A 12,389-nucleotide genomic window follows, 5' to 3' on the forward strand; every position below is an offset into this window, starting at 1 on the left:
TCAGTGATATTCCTACAAGGCATTCATATTGTCTTATACATGTTTATCACTATTGCAGGCAAAGACTGAGAAAAGACATCAAACAGAGAGCCACACAAGACAGACATGTGGTCTGGCACTTCAAACCTTTGCAGAATAGATGTGACCATAGTGGACATGATGTTATGGCAAGGTGAAATGGCTCAAAGCTGTGCAGTGAATGGCTTGAAGCTGTTAGTGTTTGAATGTTCTTATTTTGAGTAAATTCCAAAATCACCCTCAGTGCACTGAATATTGATGGAATGCTTTTCAAATGATAAAAAAATAATCATCATCCAAATCCTTCATGCTTAATTTGACTTAGAATAACTTGACAGTTAAAAAATATTGAATGACTACAGAGCAGAGCCACCAAAGTTTCTTGATGATTGATATTGCAGTTGCACAGATCAGAGTGCACCATTACAGCTATCTGAACATGCTACTGGTCATCTTAGCCCGTTGAGGATGGGCTGATTTTGCTACAACACGCATTTCCCATAGATTCCTGCCCAAGTGTACTTGGGACTCATCTTCAACGCGTTAAAAATCATCCCCTATATCAGAGCAGAAATTTAACGTCGTTCTCCGTCGTATCCAGTATTCACTCTTTGTCGCTGTTGTTGTAGTTTTGGTTGTGGCACTGAATTATGATAACGCGAGCGGGCCATAAATGCCAGCCCATAAATGTTCTGTACACTTGAAACTTGATTAGCACCTCTGACAGTCAACACGCTTAAATGCCTCTAACACCGCGTGCCAGAGCAACGTCACTAAGAGGCAGACCAACGGCCGCGCCGCAACCAGCTGGCGCAGACCAAGGCCAGCGCACAATTAGTTTCACACGCAGGACGAGATCGCTTACAATACGACCACGATGCATTCTTAATGGTACTGACACACGGCGCCCAAATTGATGTAAATCGAAAGGATGTTAAAGGGATCTATTCTTGCACAAAGTCTTAGAGGGTCTTGATTCACAAGATGAGGGTAGAAGCCTTACATATTATGTTCCCTTAAAGGTCCTGTTTACCTTTGGGAGCAGTGATTTTAAAAATTTTCAAGATATCACATTTGAGGCATATGGGTAAGTCTGTTGTATCACAAAATACCCTACCATATAACCTTTTTGCAACAAAGCCTAAAATATAAGAATATATCAGTATTTTGTCAATAAAACATAACTGTAGACGGTTTAGTCTGGAAACATCTTTATTATAACTATTGTTCACATTTTGTGTATTTAACGATACTTAACATTGATTATACGGATTCACATTTTTACAGTGGTTGTTTCTATCCCTAACTCACATCTTAGAATTATTTTAAAGCACTAATGCTGGGTTTTTGTTTCATCTGTAAATGGTAAATTATGCCTTTAATCATTTCTTAATATGATGCCACTGAGTTTGGACTAGAAACAGTGCTTATCTCAATAGATATAGTATTGCCAGGGCCCTGTTTAATGAAGAGTTAACTGATTATATAGTTGGTTTCTGTGGTAAGTCATGGCAGCCTGTGTGGCAATTAAGGATATTTATAATCAATTATAAGTTTTGATAAAACAGGGCCCTTAACATAGCAAAGGATTTATAAGAATATGACACTCTATATCAAACCATGACATTCTCACTTTCCTTCACATCCTTTTACCATAAAAACAACTGACATCCACAAACTTACGAATAAAGATCAACTTTTATACACATATACAGTGTACATTGCCCATCAAAAGAAACCTGCTTTAGTGAGTCCTGTGTGATGCTTCTAATTTCAGAAATCACACCAGAAATTCAGACATGCAAAATAAAAGATTTTGCAGAATTTGCTTATTTGCTGACTGAGAGTTTGTAGTACCGGTATCTTCTGTACCCTTTTGAGAATGATTGATGCCTTTAAATGGTTAGCAACAACAACAAAAAAAGCATACAATGTAAATACTAGGCTGACTGTCAGACCATGAGGATTTAAAAATGAGCAATGCTTAGTGCTGATTGTCACCTTGGGCTAGATAATAATGAGGTGTCTATTTCTATCTGAGACCCAGACAGTCTACAAGTAAATGATGACTCCTAGATATAAGGTGTGACACTGACACATTACCCCATATACAGCTGATACAATCTAGGTCATCTAATTTTGAAGGAATTTGATGCATCTTTCTGTGCAATGATAAACAGAATAAACACAGATACTTTCAGATTAACTATTCCAATAAGTTCCATTACCATGGAAGGTTGTTAGAAGATGTTATGTGTATAGACTCTAACCAAGCTACAGGTATTTTGAATGTTACGTTTATATTATTATCTTGATTTTTCCTGCCAAGTGATGAGTAGAAAAAAAAAACATTCAAAACTAAAACTGATATATTCAAGTTTGATCCCTACTGCAATTTTACTGAGTGAATTCTGTAAACACTGGGAGAGATCACTTAAAAATGAATTCAGAGAGTTGTCTCATACGGAAAAAAAAAAAAAACGAGACGTAAATGCAGCGAGAATTGCAAACTGCAGATACCTCCATTGATCCGTCCTATTGAGCACGGTTATCACTTTCTCACAGATATATTCACAGTAATAATGGCAGCTGTGCCACTGACCATCAAGTAAAGTGTTTCTCACAGTGTGAAGACAAAAACTGGAGACATTTCATACTCGATGTTCCAATCATGCAGTTTGGTCATGCCATTAAGTCGTTTTGATCCAACTTTTGCTTATCCTTGTTGAGAATTTTTTTTTATGAAAAAAAAAGTAGTTGATGGCATGATTAATTTATTTTCTCCCTCAAATGGTCTATTTACACACATGCCCAAAATGTGTGGCATAACAAGCATAAACTGTACACAAAAGGGCAAAGATTTATTGGGCAAAAAAGACTGCACAGAGGATGTACAGTATTAGAAATCTGCAGTGTAAAAGAGCCAAATAATGCAGATCATTGCTCCTTGCCATTCATGTGTAATAATAAAGTGTAGAATATTGATATTCAAACTCAGTTTTAATGCCATTCTTTAATTTTGAAGTCTCAATCTTAGTCTCAAGTGTATCCCTGTATCATAATTGCTTTCATGCTTGACATACCCAGTATGAAAGCATTGTTAACCTGTTGAGGACAGGCTGAATTATGCAAAAACATGCATTTCCCATAGACACCTGCCCGAGTATACTCTGGACTCTTCCTCAACGGGTTGAAATTCAACAATAAGTCATCATTTTAATGATTGAGGAAAGTTACTGTATACATATGAAACATATAAACAGACAGGGTAAAAGGAATTCTTGTTGATATCAACTTTCATACAAGACAGCTTTGCTGAATTTCTAAATTCATCTTGTCAATGTGAATGCTAACTAAATGGTATTTTGCAGCACTGTGTTAGTTGTTATGCATCAGATAACTTACGTGCAGCAACATGAGAGTATGCTGCTGGAGGTGAGGGGGGGGGGGGGGGGGATTTGATGGTCTTTATTAAAAACCAAACCACACAATCAATGTCAACTCTCATATGATCAGCACTGGAGAGTAAAGAGAGGAGATGGCTTACATTGGACCTATATAGGTGGTTGATTCACTTAGTGGGCACAGCAGTGACGAAGAGAAGAAGAAATCAATAAGTTTCCTTCGGACTTGCCCCATTTGCATGGAAAATACTTTCCCATTCTTTTGTTGGAGTCACGGGTCTTGAAAAGGGGGACATGGTGTTGGACACTGAGCTACAATGTAGGCAGAGGAAGAGCATAAAACAGCTGACTGGCCATGCGGAACGTGAAGGGGGGTGTCCATTGCAAATGCAGGTTGCTGGAGACGATTGTTGTCATCCAATGCCGGTGAAAGGGGTTGACGCTGTTCTACCCTCCCCTCCTGCACAGTGCAATAGCTGCCTTGCAGAGAGTTTTATCAACTCAAGGTGGAAATTTGTGCTGGTATGTCAACAAGAATAGCATGACTACAACATTCAAAATGCATGCATGCACCTGACAAGGGTATAGGTGGGGGAGAGGGCAATTGAGACAGGCTTTTTTGGAAAAAAGGGGGTAGGGATAATCTTTAAGTCTGCTCTCAAGGAGTGGTGCTTCCCATTTCAGCAATGGAGGAGAAGAACAGAACAAGTACACTAAGAGGATTATTTAGAGTGATCATGTCTGAAGCCCCTTGATGTATAAATAACAGGAGTTTATCACTCTCAAACCTACGTGAATTGTGTACTTGCATTGCTTCATTATCATCAATGCTTTCTGTCCAGGAGTTTCTCTTTTATATGTGTCTGTTTCACAATGTTCCATGCCACAATAAAAGATGTTTAGAGCTAATTAAAAAAAATCTGGTTAAGACCATAGCAAATACATAATTAACACACTACATCAGTCACACATACAATGCATGTATACACAAAATGAGGCTTGAAATTCCTACACAGCAGCACACTCGGAACTACAAATTGAGATCTCATTCCAAACTCATTCAACCATGTGAGTATTGATCTGACCAATCGAAGGCATCTGTAAACACACTGCAGCATAATTGCAGCAAAACAAAGGCAATGCCATGTCGTGCCCTAAACAGTTGTGGCCATTAATGCTTTCATTTCTCTTTATACCCCAGCAAGTGGAAATAGATTTTGGGAGGGACAAAACAATGATGCAACAAGTGTAATTCATGCTTATTACGGCCTCATTCTATTTGCTGAAATAAACTGGGTCACTCTTCACACCATATTATACATTTGGACGTGAGCTTTTTCGCTGCAAAATAGCAACATCTCTATAAAGTAACACTGCAGGAATATGAATGCAGAACAATAAAGAACACAAATTACTCGATCTGCTTAGCCTGGTTGGTACTAAATAAAAAAGAAATGAGTAAATGCATATAGTATGTGGCGAAAATACTAGCAGACAGATTAAACTTCACAGGACACAAATCTGAGTTACTCTATCTTTTTTTCAAATTCACCTAGTTTAGATGTCCTATGATTAGAGTGATTCCATGAATCCTTAGCCAATTAAACATTTTCCACTTCCCAAGATTAATACTTCTGCATACAACAAATTTCTAGCATACGTTTTGTCCTATCCAGATCTCTAATGACAACATTTTTTTACACTCCTGCTATCACTTAAAAACTATGCTATTTTGTATTAGAAATTGTTTTCTAGTGGCTAAAAGACTAGCTTATTCCTAGATTTGCCTATTTTTTAAACAAGTTTTCTCTTAATCTTTGGAATGATTAAAGTGTGCTGAAAGCTGTTCGACAAAAGTATCAACAGTACTTCATAGTATACATAAAAGCAATGTATGCTATAAAGGTGGCATGGGTTATCATTTGTGAAATGTACCAAATACAGCTGCCTGCAATATCTTACAATTCTAAATTGTTACATTCTGAAATACAAAAGTTTCATGATTTTAGGAGGAGCAACAATCATCAAACTCAATATGTTAACACCAACTGCAAGTAGTGAATTTTTAATGGTGGACAGAATTATACAGAGGAAGAGATATTACAATATCAGCTGCATTTTCATTTCAAGCTAGAGCTTAATATTCATCATATTTCATTCACTTTTGCTATGCCATGCATTGTAGAATTACAAAGTGAGAGTTTTCACAGGTTGTTCAGAGTCCTAGCAATGATCCATAAATCAAGAACAGCAAAGCCTGTCCTCTTAGAATGGAATAATTCATACGATTTTTGCTGCCTCCATCTTACTGGTAACTACAATCTATACATGACATGCATATTTTCATACATTGTTGTAAGTGCCATTTGCAGTCAATGAACCGGTAGTGGTGTGTTCAGCAGTAATGATACAACCATGTGATGGGAATACAATACAAGTGCTTCATAAAAATAGTGGTTTTGAATTTTCCAAATTCCATAAATTCATTTTGGTTACGTAAACAAAGAAATTCCTTTCAGCAAGAGAGTCCTCATTAACACGTACATGAATTATCTAGATACAAATCTCGATATTTGCATCGGGGTTGAAATCTCAAAATTTTTGCCCTTGTGGACACAAAAATCCAATCAATTACAGTTGAACCTCTCGTATCTGGACAAGTCGGGACCGGGGCTCATCCGGATAAGGGATTTGGCCGGATACGGGAGACTCGATGCTTTATACATGTACATATACATACACATGTACTGATGTAGCCCATTGTAGTACCACATGTAGTAATGTGTATACTGCAACCTTTTCATTGTTACATTTGGGGATGTTTCGGGATGTTGAAATGTCTGAAGGTAAGCAATTTGAAAGGAAATTTGATGCATTGTATGTTAATCATATTGGAAGTAATATGTAATTCATGTGTGTTTGGGTAGGAGTTCTCAAGGAGTTGAGAATCCCCCTTTCTTCCCGTAATTATTTTAAAAAAATCACGGCGAGATTGCGTCCGGATAATAGAGAGATCCGGATAAAGGGAGGCCGGATAATAGAGGTCCAACTGTATCGCGATTACCGTCGCAATGCAAATCCCAAGAAGTCATGCACTTATTTCTGAGTTATCACAAATAATTTGCCCTGCAGTGACCGTGTGAACGTTGGACCACATAATCTTGAGATTTCATATCCCATCATTCAAAATGCACATCACAACAGCATGTGCCCCACAACAAAACCATGCACACCACACCACTCTGACATGCAAGAACACAGGGTAAAGAAAAGCACATGCAGTGAAGTGCAATGTGTGTGCCAATTGGCAGGATATTTCTGTCAGTGTGAACGCTTACAAAAAGAATCTCGAGATACGGATCACGATTGTTTTCCCACAATTGTGTATGTGTGAATGCAGCTATTATAGTAGACCTACCATTCTAAACATTGGCCATCTCACAGCCAGACAGAGAGACAATGAGACAGCTGTAATTCTCCAAACACTTGGTTGTATTCATCAAGGCCCCAATATTGCTCTGGTGAGAGAGCCAAAATAGATATTTGATGGCCTGCATGCATTTTTTTTTTGTAGATTTTCTTAAAACAATGCAAAATATGATACCATCATAATAAAACCACAATCTGCAGTAAGGTAACAACTTGAAAAAATAAATGTAAAGAATGAAACTTTTTAAATACAATTTTCTATTGCTATTCTTGGTACACAAATTTGATAGTCACACACGTACAACTTGTATTCTCATACAACATATTAGCTTCAAGTACATCTTCAAATATTCTGAAAGTCTGTTTTATTTTACATGTAGCACAAAATCAAGATTATTAAAGAATGGTTTAAGAGTAATATATTCCTCCTTTGCAGAGTATCTTGAAATGTTACCCAACAAATTTGGGTATATACATAAACATGATGAAAATTATATTGAACAAGGAAGAGGAGGTGCACATTTTTCCTTTACTATGGAAAGGTTTCATATACATGTACCTTTAATTTGTCAGTTTTATGGAAAAATATGTTCTACATACAGCTTTTAAATCAGGGCAGATTGCATGTGGCTGACAAGGAACACTCTGAAAGACAATCTTCCACTTGCTGTACTGCATTATGGAGCATGTATTATTCATTACAGCTGCAGCCATAGAGAAATACTTGAATGAGAAACCCATTACTTGAATGTCGGAACAAAGCAGGTTCGGTTGACCTCAAAGGGTGATAACTTGCAACACATTATCCAGGTATAGATCTAGTGATTGATATTTGACATAGACTGCATGTTTCAGCTACCTGAAATAGCAACAGAACATGAAGACTACTCAAAAGAATTGTTTTCACAAGTCATCGACGTCTGATAACCTCTTCTTGCACCTTCTATGCCAACTTGTCGCAAATTTCACAGGAGAGTTTTAGGTGTTTAAGGGTTGATTACAACATGCAAGCACAACCTCTAATGCAGGAAAGCAAGTATCATGTCATTGGTGTACGTGTCATCATACGGTTGATGCATTTTTTTTAAGCATGGTAAGTAGGAGCCCATAGAAAGTAGGAGACTTTATTTGTGGATTACAGTAAGAGTAACAATGTATGGCAACATTACACATATGTCATCAGTGGGTATATAGATACATAAATATACACATAGATATGGCACTCTACCAACAGTTCAAAGGGATTATTGTCAATAGCTTTCACAGAGTTGTTAAAAAGATGAAATACGGACAGATCAGCTTTGTGCTCTATATACAACTGATATCATAATCATGTTGTCGTGTTTTATTGTTGTTCAATGAATTAGTTGATTATTTACAAACAAGCACACATACAGATATACATATGCATACATTTATAGAAATATCTTATGCATGGTACAGTATCATGTTTTTATCAGTCTAGGCTTTGTATTCTCATCTTCTCCCTTTTATACTCTGTGTTGCAAAGAAAGGTTAACTTTTAATTGTCATTTCTAGTTCCTTAATATGTGACATACATACACACACAAAAAGCAACCACAAAAGACTTTATGTACATTGTAAAGGTCAGGGTTAGAACTGAAATCAAGCTAGTAGTAAATGTTGCAAACATTCATGAGGAGACAACAGACATTGTTTCTAACAATAGGTTTTCATAAGGTATGCAACAACCAATTGTAACGAACAGTATGTCCCAGTAAAATATTTTCCATGGAAATTACACAGCAGACAAAGGAATGGTTTCATGTCAGTGACTTGTTCTTAATTTCTGCTGGTATGTCACTCCATTCAATTTTAATAGGAACAAACTGCATGCACATCAAATTTCTGGAACTGAGTGAGAGATTACTACAAAACCAACATGACTATTAGGGGAGGAGGTCTTCTTCTTCTTTTTTTTATACAAGTTGTTATGGCATCTACCAGTTTCAAGAGGCAAAAGCAACAGGAAGGTTCTTTAAGCTTTTGCTTATAGAGGCTGTGAGTGCTCTGTCATATCTATGGGGTATTGCCTCACTCTGGAGGGCTATGGCTTAATGATGAGCTTCATGATTCATAGAATACTTCACTTGTGCCGGGCCTATTAGGCCAAGTTGAGGTGGGAGGCATTTTATGAGGGTTCCTCCTTGATTGCAGCAGTAACCCTTACACACAACCCATCATGAGGAGTTCCCAGCAGACATGACATGATTTTTCTAGCTTCATTTTTTTTTTCTGTGCCTTCATAAATCTGTTATCTTCTAACAATAAACCTATTCCCTACCAAAGTCTTATAATATGCCCAAAGACTTTGTACAATACCCACTAAGGCCCCCATAACATCCATGGGTTAGTTGAAGCTTAGGAGCCTGAAGTGTGTGCTATTTCTGTGCCTCTCTTCAATATAACACTTCAGACAGCTTGATTTCAAATGCACTGAGAAGATCTTTATTGCATAGAGTGCACTCCACACGTTAGGTGTTTTGTTTTGTTTTGTTTATCTTTAGATCTAAATGCAAGTACTTGTGAATGCAAATGATCTAAAGTTATTGTACATCTGTTTTGCTTTTATTAGGTGATACGCTTTTAGCGTATCACCTATTGTGTTTGTCAAAATCTTCCTTTCTTTCTTTTTATTCTTCTTTCTTTCTGGCACATTTTGTGTCGTGAATATCTCAACATTGACATGACGGAATAACATGACATTTTCAGTCAACATGTCTCATGACAATATCTAGCCACAATAAGGTTTTCATGACAGTAACATATCTATGACGTCATCTAGGCGCCATTTTGTGATTTTCGGACCATGTTACATGATCGATCATAACTTCATAACTAAAGGTCATTTCTGTATCATTTTCGTTGGACATAAAGTTCAGGTCACGCTCTATCTTACTTTTTAATGCTAATTACCTAGGACATCATTACGCGCGCATTAGCGCGCGTCAAAGTTTTTAAATGCTTAAAACGACTTCCCAATGGGAAATCTCGAAGTTTCAGACAATTTTAAGCGTTCCGCGCGTTCGCGTCCGTCCGCGCATTTCCGCGCGCAGTGCGCGTAAGCAACATGAAAATGCACATTTTTTGACAGATTTGGATTCCTGATACATTAAGTAACAATATCCATTGATTTCCGATCAATTTCGACCTATAACAAAGGAATGCGCTGGCGTCAAAGTTGAAATTTCGTGTTCGCGTCTATGTGGAAATATAGCGAAAAACATGTCTTTGTTTATTTCGCCATAGCTCTTTAAAACGTCAGGTGACCCTATGTTTTTATTGCATATTACAAAAGCATATGAATTGAAAATAACGTTTCAAGTATCAATATTTCCCTAAATACATTATGATGTCATCATATCATCATCTGAAATAAAAAAAGTGGAATTAATTTTTTTTAGGTACTGTTTCTGACATTCATTTGCTCGTATCTCTGTTGTTTAAGCTCAATATTATCCCAAATTCAGATATGTTGTACTTTGAACATTTGCCTTTTAAGTCCAAGTCATGGTTTTGAAATTTGATGACGTCATCATACCTTAAATTGTGATTAAAGGTAAAGATGCAAAATCGGACAAGTTTACGTGTTATGTCTATGGGAGGTGATTTTTTTTTTAAACCATGCATTGACTTGACAACGTTTAAGCACCTTTATCTCAGCTGATTTTGCTTCATTTCCTCTGAAACTTAAGTATGTTGTAGCTGAGACAATAAGCTTCAGTAATCATGCATTTTATTTTTTGAAATCTCATCATCAGGTTGACAATTTTGCAGTTTAAAACTGAAAATGAGAATGGAATGTGGACAAAACGATTCCCGATTCAGCTTTCACATACATAAGTTTACGTTCCTCATATTTTCTCGCCGAGACGTATGGCCGAGTGGTTAAAGGCGACGTCTCAGAGACGTGAGGTTGCGGGTTCGAACCCCACAAGATCACGAAACAAAATACTTAGCTATTTTACTTTTTTTCTTCAATTTTGTATTACATATTCGTCCATGTAGAAATCACGTTTGTATATAAACGCACCTATACACACACACAGACACACAGACACACGCCATATCCCTCTTTTTTGTGTGTTGGAGACCACATTGCTTCGACTGCAGCAACATTTTGCAGGTTGACTTTGTCAAACCGATCATAGTATGTAATGACGACGACTGAGGTGTTGTACTTTGAACATTTGTCTTTCAAGACCATGTCATTGTTTTGTACTTTGATGACGTCATCACACTGAAAATTGTGATTAAAGGCAAGGTATCAAAACCAGCCGATTATAGGCTTTATGTCTACGGCGCGTATTTTTCCCAAGTTGCCAGAAATGGCATAGCGACATCAGTCGTTACAAGGCCGCATTTCCGTCTAGCAATGCAATACATGTTCACGCGGCCACGATTGTTGAGTGGGCATTGACTTTTTCCCCCTGTAATATCCATACATTTCTTTTTTGCCTTACCATTTCCGGGGATGTCCCGTGGCCGATTGGTTAGAAAAACGGTTTTGCATGCACGCTCAATATAACTTCAAGGTGCCTATATCACATTCTTTTCTTTGTCGATCACAGATGACCGACACCTGATGACCCCAAGCGTATCACCTAACTCGTCAGCGTGACGAGTTTCATATCTCGTTTTGTTTTTGTTTTGCTTTGTTTTGTTTTGTTTTGTTTTGTTTTGTTTTGTTTTGTTTTGTTTTGTTTTGTTTTGTTTTGTTTTCTGGTACAATGAATTTATGTAAACATAGGATTCCAGCCAACAGGGTTAAGTCTCTCGTTGTTTTAAATTTGATGAAGAGGAAAAGTTAGACAAATGTAATCTTTGTCACGATCTGTGAAACTTCAAGAGTTTCAATGGAGAAAAACAAAATAATAAAGATTGTGATCATGTTGTAAAAGTTAAGTACATTTGGGAGAAGAAAGATACTGAAAGAGAGAGTCGTCCCCCTCCCCCCATCCCCACCCCCCCCCCCCAAAAAAAGAAAAATGAAAACCATTACCCTAACAGCCAAGTAACCCCTGTTTCCTTGTAGACCAAAGATGAGAGCATTACTGCAGGGGCAATGCAATAACCGTGTGGCAGCCAATTACTCATTTTCCGCCAATAATCTTTCCTAATGACTCTCACCAGATCGGCACAAGGTGCCAGTGCCGTTGCGAAGCCCCCAACTCAAGAATCCAGCATCAGAGTGCATAGGTCTGCGCTGCACAGGCCATATGGGAAACCTCCAACCAGGTAATTCTCTTTATCATCCCTGATAAACTCTACATCGATTCTCCAGATCTACAGAGTTCAGCCATCCCGCAGTCATCGAGCATTTCTCTATCATTTCCAAGTACACTGATCTTCCTTGCCAATTCAACAGAGTATGTGCAAGTAAAAGGAATTGCATTGCACACAGGGGGGAAACCTAAAATAACAGAAAAGTGTCACACATGCTTGGTGCATCCAATTGCAAACATTTCGTTGCAAGTGGCAATGAGAGGAAATCATAATATGCAACGGAAACAACAT

The sequence above is a fragment of the Diadema antillarum genome, unplaced genomic scaffold, assembly GCF_040938485.1.
Source record: "Diadema antillarum isolate AM-2024a unplaced genomic scaffold, OU_Dant_1.0 scf00000053, whole genome shotgun sequence".
In the NCBI taxonomy this organism is placed as follows: Eukaryota; Metazoa; Echinodermata; class Echinoidea; order Diadematoida; family Diadematidae; genus Diadema; species Diadema antillarum.